Source organism: Coenobita brevimanus, chromosome 63, assembly GCF_032717465.1.
Source record: "Coenobita brevimanus isolate Jiangsu-jjx chromosome 63, ASM3271746v2, whole genome shotgun sequence".
Lineage (NCBI taxonomy): Eukaryota > Metazoa > Arthropoda > Malacostraca > Decapoda > Coenobitidae > Coenobita > Coenobita brevimanus.
The window spans coordinates 37,941,096-37,953,738 of record NC_137016.1 but is presented as its reverse complement, the minus strand read 5'-3'; the positions used below and the strand labels follow the sequence as shown (position 1 = coordinate 37,953,738).

The following is a 12,643-nucleotide window of genomic DNA, read 5'->3' as shown; positions in this document are numbered from 1 at the left end:
GTATTCAGAGAGAGAGAGAGAGAGAGATCAACAGAAGATAGGAAAAGATTAGGATAAAGGAAGAAAGGAGAGATAGAAATAGCAGATACATAAAGGAATTACAAATGGATATTACATAGGTCATAGATGTATAAACAGATAGATAGACTGGTGGATAATTACCCAGGTATATGTAATAGATAGATAGATTGATAATTAGATAGATAGCAGGGGTAATGGATAGATAGAGAGGTGGTGGGTGAGGGAGGAACAATCAGGGTGAGTGCCCTTCCCCTGGGGCTCTCTCACCTCGGGGGGAGAGAGAGAGAGAGAGAGAATCAGCAGAAGAAAAGGAAAGATTAAAATACAGGAGAGAAAGAGAAAGAGAGCAGAAGAAAAGGAAAGATTTAAGTACACGAGAGAGAGAGAGAGAGAGCAGGGGCTTATCAACACGCTCTTGACACCCCCTTCCTCCCTCCTTCTCTCCCTCTCCCTGTCTCTGTAAAGCCTTTTCTCTTACCCTACCCCCCGGCTCGCTCTCTCTCTCTCTCTCTCTCTCTCTCTCTCTCTCTCTCGCTCACATAATGGAGGTGGACAGTAACTTAAGTTGATAAAACAGTGGAGAAAGCTGCGTGGGCATGATCTGCTTGTATGAGTGTGTGTGTGTGTGTGTGTGTGTGTGTGAGAGAGAGAGAGAGAGAGAGAGAGAGAATATAAGAAAGAAAAATCGAAGGAAGAAGAGAAGGAAAAATGGAAGGGATACAGTAGTGATATTGGGAAAAGAATCTCTCTCTCTCTCTCTCTCTCTCTCTCTCTCATGGGGGTGTGATCCGGAAATTAACCTGGTGGAGATAGTGGGATGCTGTGGCTTTAGTGTGGCGTGGGAAATTTTGGGACAGCTTGGGAAATTTTGGGATAACGTGAAAAATTTTGGGATAGCGTGGGAAATTTTGGGATAAAGTGAAAAATTTTGGGTCTGAATGTGAAATTTTGGAACACTGAAAAAAAAAAAAAAAAATGGTTAGACAGAGGCGCTTAACCATGGTGCTCATATCCTTAACTTAGGTCTTTTGGCGATTAATTATTCTGGTATGCAAGACCATCTAGAATATCACAGTTAGTTTAGTCTACCTGTGTTTCGCTCTTAACCACCACGGCATAATTCTAAGCTGATCCACTTCCCCTAAGCAGACCTAGCGTAACCTAACCTAACCTAATTTAACCTAACTTACCCTGCCCAAAGCTAACATGATTTAACCTAAACTAACCTAACCTAAACAAGCCAAAACCTACCTAACCTAAACCCCCTTATAACCTAACCTAACCCATCCTACCCTACCCTACCCCACCCTATCCAACCCTACCCTATCCTACCCTAACCTAACCTACCATAACCTACCCTGCCCTAACCTAACCTAACCTAACCCACCCTACCCTACCCTACCCTACCCTACCCTAACCTAACCTAACCTAACCTAACCTACCATAACCTACCCTGCCCTAACCTAACTTAACCTAACCTAACTTAACCTACCCTACCCTACCCTAACCTAACCTAACCTAACCTATACTATACAAGCCAAAACTAACCTAGCCTAACTCAATCTAACAAGCCAACTTAGGACTTAGCTAGCCAATGAGCCTGCACGCTGGAAGAAATGTCTGCAGGGTGAGGGAGTGTTGAAGTATCGAGGGAGACTGAGGAATTCCAGACAGTTTTTCATTAAGAAGTTTGGTTACGCGTCCCCTCCATGGTGAGAGAGAGAGAGAGAGAGAGAGAGAGAGAGAGAGAGAGAGAGAGAGAGAGAATAAATAGGTATATTAAGATTGGCTGAGGAAGACTGAAAGAAAAATGAGAAAAGAAGAAAAAATAGTAGGCGACTATAGAAGGACGGTATAGGAGGGAGAGGAAAGGAATGGTGGATGAAGGAAGGAAGGAAAGAAGGAAGGGGGAGAAGAAGAAGAAGGAGGAGGAGGAGGGGGTAAGAGAAGAGGAGGAGGAGGCCTGTCAAAACTATGATAAGAAGGGGAGAGGTTGACGTGTTCCTCCCCCCTTCCCTTTTCTCCCTTCTCTCCCTCCCCCTCCCCTCTTATCCCTTTCCTTCCACCCCTCCCCTTCTGTATCATCCTCCCCTTTCCCCATATCCCTCCTCTTCCATCCCTTCCTTTTCCTTCATTGCTTCCCTTCGTATATCTTCCTTTTTTCCTTCATTGCTTCCCTTCGTATCCCTTCCTTTTTTCCTTCCTCGTTTATCAAATTCTTCCTTTTTCTCTATAATATTAATTTCTTTGGGTCCATCTTTAATTCCTCTCTTTTCACACTCTCCATCTCTTACGTTGTATATTTTCTTTTTTCTGCCATTTCTTCTTTCTCTCCCACTCATTCCTCCCCCCACCCCGCTCTCTCTCTCTCTCTCTCTCTCTCTCTCTCTCTCTCTCTCGTATTTTTCCTTTTTTTTTTTCTCATCCTTCCTCTCCTCCTCACTGTCTGTCGTTTCGTTTCATTACCTCCCATCTTCCTCCCCTCCTCCTGTCTCTCTTCTTTTCTCTCTTTTCTCACTTTTTGTATCACTTTCTCATTTACTTTCATTACCTGCACTCACCTCACTCCGTCTCTCCCTTCCTCCTCCTCCCCTTCCTCCTCCTCTTTCTTAAATCTTTCCTCGATTTTAACTAAAAATATTTTTTCTTTTCTTTACAGCCTCCTTTTTATCTTTTTTATTTACCTTCTTTCTTTGTTTTCTTTCATTCCCAATTTAATGTCTTTTTTTTTTTTGCATTTTCCCTTTCATTATTTTCCTTTTCTTCCTCTTTCCTCATCCTCCTCATCTCTTTTCTTTCACAACGTCACTCTCTTTCACTCTCTCTATCGTTTGCCTTATCTCTGTGTTCGCTGCACTTTCCTACCCTCTTCTCCCTCTCTTTTTCTCTCCCCTATTCCTACTTTATACATGTATATATTTTTTAATTTCTTTTCCTTACGTCTGCTCACGTCTAAAATTTCACTTCATTATTATCTTCTCTTTTCTAACTTTGACCTTTTAATTTTTTTTTTACATCCCCAGCTTTCCTTCTCTCTCTCTCTCTCTCTCTCTCTCTCTCAATGTATGTATGTGTATGTACCCTATGTGTACACTCGTATAATCTTTTTGCTCTTGTCTTTTCATTACTTTCCGTCCTCCTACCCTTCCCCTCCCCATCTCCCCTTCCCTCCCCAACACCTCGTTACACGCCCCATCAACCTGTCTCCCTCCCCTAGTTCTTCTTACCTCCGCATTCTCCCCTCCTAACCTCTCACCTTCTCTCTCTCTCTCTCTCTCTAGCTCCCTTTCTTCCCTCTTCCATTACCAGGCTTTTTCCTTTCGCATTACCCGTCTCTCTCTCTCTCTCTCTCTCTCTCTCTCTCTCTCTCTCTCTTCCTTATTCACTTTTTCTCCCTTTATCATTTTGTTAACCCTTTACATATTTCTCCTTCTCTTCCTCCCCCTCCCCTTGTCTCATAATTCTTCCCTCATTTCACCTTTCCCTCCTCATTTTCTCCCTCCCCCACCCCTCCCCTCCTATCCCTTCCCCTCCCCTCCCCTCCCCTCCCCTTATCTAATGTTATCTCTTCTTTTTACTTTTCTCTTCTCTCTCTTCTCTTCTCTTCTCTCTCTCTCTCTCTCTCTCTCTCTCTCTCTCTCTCTCTCTCTCTCTCTCTCGCTTTCTCTCTCACATCCTTCCTTTTCCCCTCCCCCTCCCCATCCCCCTCTATCCTTCCTCTCTCTCCTCCGTTTACTACCCTATACATTTTCTCCTTAATCCTTCCCTCCCCCTCCCCTCCCCTCCCCTCTCCTCCCCTCCCCCTGCCCGTCTTCCTCGTACTTTTTCCCTCCATTTTTCTCTCCTTGATCTCCTTTTTCCTTATCCACCTCTCTCTCTCTCTCTCTCTCTCTCTCTCTCTCTCTCTCTCTCTCTCTCTCTCATTTCCTTTCCACGCCTCCTCGTCTCTTCTCTTTCATCTTTATTTCTTTCACTTTTCTTTCTCCCCCACTCTCTTCCTCGCTGCCTCCTTCCTTTCCTCTTCCTCCTCCTCCTCCTCCTTCTCACACACACACACACACACACACACACACACACACACACACACACACACACACACACACACACACACACACACACACACACACACCTCTTGTTCTATTTCACACCTTGTTCCTGGGAGAGTTATGGCACTACCCTCTCTCACTCTCTCATTTACTCTCTCACTTTCTCACTGTCCTCCTCACTTAGACTTATCCCAACTCTCTCTCCCTCTCTCTCTCTCTCTCTCTCTCTCTCTCTCTCTGTCAGTTTGAAGAAAACAATTAAGTGGGTGTCCAGATGTCTAATTATTTAAGCCCAGATTCATACTATTCTACAAAATTTTCTCCCTTTTTTGTTTTTTATTTCCCTTCGGAGTGTTCAGAGGAAGATATGGACTGACCTGCTTGAGAGAGAGAGAGAGAGAGAGTGAGAGAGGGAGGGAGAATTGTGAAGTACTGAAATTATAGTGAGCAAAAGAAAGAAAGGAAGAGACTGATCGAATGCAAGAGAGAGAGAGAGAGAGAGAGAGAAGTCGGAAGTGAGTAAGACTGACAGGGAAATTATCGGAATAATATGTCGCTGAAGACGAATTGCAAAGTCTGTAATTGATATTGATTGAGGGAAATTAGGAAGACATGGAAGGTTGAAGTTGATGAGGGGGAAGGAGTAGGATAGGAATGGAATGGAGGATCTTTGCTCTCTTCACTTTAACTTGGCCTAAAATTGTCTTCTCCCCATCTTGAATGTTGAGCTGGAACAATAGATTAACACTGGAATATGATGCTATGCTCTTTTCACTTAAACTTGGCCTAAAATTTCATGTCTTCTTTAATATTGAACTGTCACATTAACACTAGAATATGGTGCTATACTCCGTTCACTGTAACTTGGCCCAGAATTTTGTCCTCTTGCAGCTTATTTCACGTAACTCAGTGGTAGAGAAGCCAATACTACGGCTATATATTATTTCCATCGCACATCTTCGTGACTAGCGCTATATTCTTGTGTTCGTCTTGTATTACAGCTCAGCATTCACGAGAGATGGCATTTTTAGGTCAAGTTGCAGTGAAAAGAGTATAGTTGATAGGATGGAAAGGGATGGAAGGAAGGAATGCAGTTGGTAGAGTTGAAGAGAACCGCCAGAAAGAATAATTATGATGCAGAGAACAATAGTGTGTTTGCTCCAACCTGACAGTGATTTTTAACCCCTTTCGGTTCAGTTGGTGGTCAGGCATAGGCAGAATGGAGGGCTAATTTGACTAGTAACCAAGGAGACTCATTTGTATCTCATAACGAAGGCCCATAGAATTTCATCAAACCAAGGCATAGTTTTTTTTTTTTCTTTTTTCTTTTAATAGGGCGGTTCGTGGGAAGAGTTTTGGCAAAGAAGATACAGTAAAAAAAACAAAAAAACACTTAGAATATGGTTGTATGGTGTAGGTTGAGTTTGGGTTGAGTGTGTGTGTGTGTGTTGAGAGAGAGAGAGAGAGGGAGAGAGAGACTGCAGATAATGAGAACATATGCTGGAAAGGTAATTAAGATAGATTGTACGACTGCAGTTGGTCAGAGAGAGAGAGAGAGAAAGAGAGAGAGAGATGATCATATGCTTAAGCAAAAACTGTCATTCCACAACTGTGTGGTCGGCGCCCTCCACAAATGTATTTTACAGTTTGTTCGTATGCTTCGCTGCAGTTGTGGCGTGGAATGAGATTGGTAATGATGACCCTACAAAAAGGGTGGTTTTATTATATTATTTGTATCTGACAACGACTGTAAAGAACCTTCTAACGCTTAATATTTGGCATCCCATAAATGTGGATTTCACAGTTTATTCAGGTATATTATTTGGTGTGGAGTGTTGTTCACGGCCTCCACACTTTTGTTTAACCATTCGACCATTAGTTATGAGGTAAGAATGAGTCTCCTTGGGTACTGCTGTAGTCAGATTGATGCTCCAGTCTGACTACACCTGGCCACCAACTTACCTGACAGGAGTAAGGGGTGTGCCAGGAGAAAATAGATCAACTGTAGTTAATATTACAGTGCATTCGTCCTACCCCACCTGCCACCTCACCCACCTGCCCGATCCTGCAGCAGCCAATATTAGAATCACTAACTAATTAACAAACTCAATTACAGAACTTAGCTCTCAAGTTTTAATGGTAACTTTTATGCCTGCCTGCCACACGCCCAATGCAACCTCATCAACTCCTTCCTGCCTTCCTTCCTTCCTTCCGTCTTGGCAATTGCACGATTCCTTGTGGGTTGATTTTAGTGTCAGTAGTTTGGATCTGTGATAAATGCAGTGCTCTCTCTCTCTCTCTCTCTCTCTCTCTCTCTCTCTCTCTCTCTCTCACACACACACACACACACACACACACACACACACACACACACACACACACATTAGTTTAGATAGGAGTGTGTGTGTGTGTGTGTGTGTGTGTGTGTGTGTGTGTGTGTGTGTGTGTGTGTGTGAGAGAGAGAGAGAGAGAGAGAGACGTGTGTGTGTGTGTGTGTGTGTGTGTGTGTGTGTGTGTGTGTGTGTGTGTAACCTGCCTCATTAACGTGAAATAAGGTGTATATGAAGGGGAAGGCGGGATAGGCCTAGACGAAGGTGTAATATTCTGGGAGAAGAATTGACCTCATAAATACCGTGACGCCTTTATTAGTGCTGTTTATTCTGCCGCCCTTTATTTATTTTTTTATTTATATCTTTACGTTTGGTACCTTCTGATGATATTTTATTTATGAATGAGTTAATAAAAAAATGATGACGTCACTAGTTTGAAAAGTATATTCTGAATTGAATAAAATCTTATGGAGGTAGCAGTAATAATAATAATAATAATAATTACAGTGATAATGACAATAATAAAATAATAATAATAATAATAGTAGTAGTAATAATAATAATAATAATAATGATGATAGTAATATACCGTAATAATAATAATAATAATAATAATAATGATAATAATAATAATAATAATAGTAATAATGATACTACTACTACTACTACTAATAGTAATAATAATAATAATAATAATAAAACAAAAGAATATCGTGTGTAGACTGCAATCATTATTTGTAAAAAGTCTTGTTACTGAAGCTCTGAGGATAAAATGCAGGCCAGATGCGAAGGAGGATTATGTGTGTAAAGTGGCTTGGCTTGGCTTGGAATGGATTGAAGTTAAGCCAGGATAGAATGTGAAAGTTGATGATGGAAGGTGGATTAACGTGGGGTGGAGAGGTGGAGTCCGGGATGTGCCAAGCGTGGAAGAAAATGCTATGATTTGAGAGTTGTTGTGAGGGAAGTATTAGGATTGAAGAATAGGTAGAGATTACAGTGGAAGGATAGTCAGTGGGAGGGATAGTGGATAGTCTGGAGCACCCTACAGACTCTGCCATCCTTCCTTCCTCTTCCTTCCATCCGTCCTTCTTTCCCTCCCTCAGCCTTGCTACTCATCTTCCCTTTTTCCTTGTCACCCTCCCTCCATGCTTTTCCACCCCCTTTCCTTCTTTCTTTCCTTCCTTCCTTCCTTCCTTTTCTTTCCATCCTTCATTCTTTCGCTTTTTCAGCCTTTCTACTCATCCTACCTTTCTCTTTGTCTCCCTCCCTCCATGCCTTCCCACCCCCCTCTCCTTCCTTCCTTCTTTCCTTTCTTCTGTCTTTCCTCCCTCCTTCCGTTCATGCATCCATCCATCCATCCATCCATCCGTCCGTCCGTCCGTCCGTCCGTCCGTCCATCCATCCATCCATCCATCCATCCATCCATCCACCCACCCCATCTCCTTCCTTCCATCCTATCTCTGTCTTTGCCATCCTCCCTCCTTCTCTCCCACCCTCCCTCCATCCATCCATCCTTCCCTCCCTCCCTCCATCTCTCTTCCCTCCCTGCCTGTCTGCCAAGCTTCTTTCCTAACAGGTGTGTGAGTGGGGGTTAAGCCGATCACAGACTTAACTGTACATATTTTTAACATTGCTTTATTTTTGGTGTGTGTGTGTGTGTGTGTGTGTGTGTGTGTGTGTGTGTGTGTGTGTGTGTGTGTGTGTGTGTGTGTGTGTGTGTGTGTGTGTGTGTGTGTGTGTGTGTGTGTGTGTGAGAGAGAGAGAGAGAGAGAGAAACTAATAGTTATCTTCATAATCATCATCATTATTATCATTAACTAAATCCCATCACTTAGGTATGGATGATGGTGTTTATAGTTGGTACAGTAATTTGACATTCTCTTTCTCTCTCTCTCTCTCTCTCTCCCCCCCCCCATTTCTTCCGTTCTCCCTATTTTTCTCCTCTCTCTCCTCCCTTCTCGTCCCTTCCTCTCCTCCCCTAGCCTTTTCCCTCTCCTCCTCAACTTCTCCCTAGCCCTTCCCTTCTTCCTAACTCCCTTTCCCTTTTCCACCCCCTCCCCTTCCCTCCCTTTACTGTTTCCTTCCCTCCCTTTACTGTTTCCTTCCCTCCCCTCAACATCTCTCCCTCTCACATACACTCCCTTCCCTCTCCTCCCTCCCTCATCTCTCCCCTCCCCTCCCCTCCCCCCGTCACCAGCTCACAATGAAGACGATTTTAGTCTGGCATTACAGGCAAAACCTTTTACCCTCCCCTGCCTCCCCCTACCTCCCTCCCCTGCCTCCATGACTCTGTTTCCTCCCTCCTCTGCCTCCATGCCTCTGTTTCCTCCCTCCCTTCCTCCCATGCCTCCATACCTCCGTTTCCTCCCTCCCTCCCCTGCCTCCATGCCTCCGTTTCCTCCCTTACTCTGCCCCACCTACCTCACCCTGCCTCACCCATCCACCTTCCCTCGCCCTGCCTTACCCTGCCTCACCCAACACCCTCTCCCCATTCATACCATGCTCATTCCACCTCTTCCCCCTTACCAGCATCTCTCTCTCTCTCCCCTCCTCCTCCTCCTTCTCCTCCTCCTCCTCCTCCTCCTCCACCTCCATCATCCCTCCCTTCCATAGTAAGCTTAAGCCTGTAAGCTAGAGAGAGAGAGAGAGAGAGAGAGAGAATTCCCATTTTTCATACAGCCTTTTTTCCATTCTTTTTTCCTTCTTCCCTCCTCCTTCCTTCCTTCCATCCTGCTTATTCTCTCCTTCCTTCTTTTTTATTTCTTCCTTCCTTACCTCCTTCTTTCTTATATTATACACTTACATAAAATTTCCTTTGCCTTTTCTTCCTCAATAATCTCCCTCGATTCATAGTTCCGTACTTCATTTTCCTTCACTCCGTCTTTCCTTTTTCCTTCCTTCCTTTTTTCCTTTTTCCTTCCTTCCTTTTTTCCTTTTTCATTCTTCCTCATTCTTTTTTGCCCTTCCATAACCCCTTATATTTCCTTCTTTCCTTCGTTCTTTCTTGTCTTCCTTCCCTCTCCCGTTCGTCATTTTTCCCTTTTCTTCCTTCCTTCCTTCCCGCATTCACTTCTTCCATCGTTCTCTCCTTCCTTCCTTTCTTCCTTCCCTTCTATCGTTCCATTCTTCCTTCCTTGAGCCTTGATTCCCTCCCTTCCTTTCTTCCTTCCTGCCTGCCTTCCTTCCTTCTTTCCTTCCTTCCTTCCTTCCTTCCCACCCTCAACCATCATTCCCCCCGCCTAATCTCCATTCAGATGTTTCTCCTTTCCTCCCCTCCTCCCATCTCCCTCACCCATTTCCCTCTTTACCTCCCCCTCTCCTCCTCTCTCTCTCTCTCTCTCTCTCTCTCTCTCTCTTTCCAGTCTTTTTTCTTCATGTTTTCCCATTTTCCGTCCTTGTCTCCTCTCGTTTCCTGTCTTTCTTCTCTCCTCTCTTCCCTTTTCCAAACGTTACTTTTCCTTCTCCCTTTCCCTCCTTCCCTCCTTCCTTCCTTCCTACCCTCCTTCCTTCCTTCCCTGTACTTCTTCATTCTTCATTCCCTCCTTCGCCTCTTCATTTCCTCCCTTCTCTCCCTCTTGTCTTTCCCCTTCCTTCCCTCCCCTGTTTCTTTCTTTCTTTCCTCTACTTCTTTTCTTCCCTCCCTCCATCCTTCTTCCTTTCCTTCATTTCCTCCTTTCTTCCCTCCTGACCTTCCGTCCGCTCCTTCCTTTTTCCCTCGTCTCCAGTCTCCCCTTATTTCCCTCCACTTCTCCCTCTTCCTTCCCTCCTCTCCCCCTTCCTCGCTCCCTTCCCCCCTCCCTTCGTCACACCACTCCTTCCTGACTATCCTCCTCCTCTCTCCTCACCCTCCCCTTCCCTTCCCTTCCCTTCCCTCCCCTTCCCCTCCCTCCCCTTCCCCTCCCCTCCCCTCCCCTTCCCCTCCCCCTCTCCTCCCCTCCCCTCCCCTCCCTCGGTAGGGCTGGTATAGATTAAAAAAGAGGGCTAATGGTTCTGGTAGGGGCTGTTGCGGGCAAGTAAGAGCCGCTGAGGGCTGGTGGGAGGCAAATAAGGGCTGTTGGGGCTAGTAAGGGCTGGTGGGGGGCTAGTAAGGGCTGATGGGGGCTAGTAAGGGCTGGTGAGGGGCAAGTAAGGGCTGATGGGGGCTAGTAAGAGCTGGTGGGGGCAAATAAGGGCTGATGGGGGCTAGTAAGGGCTGGTGGGGGGCTAGTAAGGGCTGGTGGGGGGCTAGTAAGGGCTGATGGGGGCTAGTAAGGGCTGGTGGGGGGCAAGTAAGGGCTGGTGGGGGCTAGTAAGGGCTGGTGGAAGGGCTAGTAAGGGCTGGTGGGGGCTAGTAAGGGCTGGTGGGGGCAAATAAGGGCTGGGTGGGGACTAGTAAGGGTTGGTGGGGGCAAATGAGGGCTAGTAAGGGGTTGGTAAGGGTTAGTTAGGGGCTAGTAAGAGTTAGTAAGGGCTGGTGGGGGCTCGTAAGGGCTGCTGAGGGGCTAGTAAGGGCTTGTGAGGTGCTAGTAAGGGCTGGTGGGGGCTAGCAAGGGCTGGTGTGGACTAGTAAGGACTGGTGGGGGGCAAATAAGAGCTGGTGGGGGCTAGTAAGGGCTGGTGGGGGCTAGTAAGGGCTGGTGAGGGGTTGGTAAGGGCTGGTGGGGGCTAGTAAGAGCTGGTGAGGGGTTAGTAAGGGCTGATGGGGACTAGTAAGGGCTGGTGGGGGCTAGTAAGGGCTAGTTAGGGGCTAGTAAGGGCTGGTGAGGGGCTAGTAAGGGCTGATGGGGACTAGTAAGGGCTGGTGGGGGCTAGTAAGGGCTAGTTAGGGGCTAGTAAGGGCTGGTGAGGGGCTAGTAAGGGCTGGTGGGGACTAGTAAGGGCTGGTGAGGGGCTAGTCAGGGCTGGTAGGGGGCTAGTCAGGGCTGGTAGGGGGCTAGTCAGGGCTGGTGGGGGCTAGTAAGGGCTGGTGAGGGGCTAGTAAGGGCTGGTGGGGCTAGTAAGGGCTGGTGGGGACTAGTAAGGGCTGGTGAGGGGCTAGTAAGGGCTGGTAGGGGGCTAGTAAGGGCTGGTGGGGGCTAGTAAGGGCTGGTGAGGGGCTAGTAAGGGCTGGTGAGGGGCTAGTAAGGGCTGGTGAGGGGCTAGTAAGGGCTAGTTAGGGGCTAGTAAGGGCTGATGAGGGGCTAGTAAGGGCTGGTGGGGACTAGTAAGGGGTGGTGAGGGGCTAGTTAGGGGCTAGTAAGGGCTGGTGGGGACTAGTAAGGGCTGGTGAGGGGCTAGTAAGGGCTGGTAAGGGCTAGTAAGGGCTGGGTCTGATACTGGTCCACGCGGCACGTTTTCATTATGCAAATCACCCATGTCTTCCCAGGCCACTCTCCTTCATTCATCCCCTCTCATTCATTTATTCATTTATTTTTTCAGTCATTCGTTTACTCATTCATTCTTTTCTTCTTCATTCTTCTTCCCGTCATTCATTCTTCATTCAGTCGCTCATTTTTTCTCTACATTCATCCGTCATTCTCCATTTATTTTCTTCTTTCATTTTTCCCTCATTTGTATTTTCTACTTCCTTCCTTCCTTCCTTCCTTCCTTCCTTCCTCCCTCCCTCCCTCCCTCCCTCCCTCCCTCCATCCATCCATCCATCCATCCATCCATCCTTCGTCTCTCCTTCTGTCTTCTCTCCATCCTTTTTCCCTCCTTCCTCCACATCTGTTCCTCCTTCGTCTTCTCTCATCCCTCCCTCCCTCCAGCTTTCCTTTCTCTCCTCCCTTCCTTCTCTCCTTCCTCCCTGCCGTCTCTCCTTCCTCATTCTTCCATCCCTCTTTCATCTCCTCTTTCATCCTTCCCTCTCCTAATTATTTAACCTTTACTTGCTTCAGATTTTCGTCTTTTTGCGACTCATTTCCCGTATCTATGCACTCTTTTTGTGGCACTTCTTCGTGACTAGCATCATATGCTTGTGTTTATCGTTACCACCCAGCAATTTTGATGGCGAGGGCAGTTTAGGCCAGGTTAGAGTAAAATGAGTATAGGAATGTATCGCCTCCCACGCCACGCATACATATATCTCTTCCTTTGTTATGCTTTGTTATCCTTATCGCCCATGCACACAACACAGCATTGTCTACCCCATAACAGACAACCTACAGTGGACCGGTAGCTGTGTTTGAATTCCTTTGTACTCCTTTGATGAGAGAGAGAGAGAGAGAGAGAGAGAGAGAGAGAGAGAGAGAGAGAGAGAATCATTGCACGCATGAATAGCCTCCAGTC

At 46.2% G+C, this 12,643-nt stretch overlaps 1 protein-coding gene across 1 annotated transcript in view; it reads left to right on the top strand.

The window, feature by feature from the left end:
• The window catches only part of LOC145404428 (uncharacterized), a 36,962-nt gene that overhangs the window by 16,406 nt on the left and 7,913 nt on the right, over positions 1-12,643 (top strand). The window lies entirely within an intron of this gene.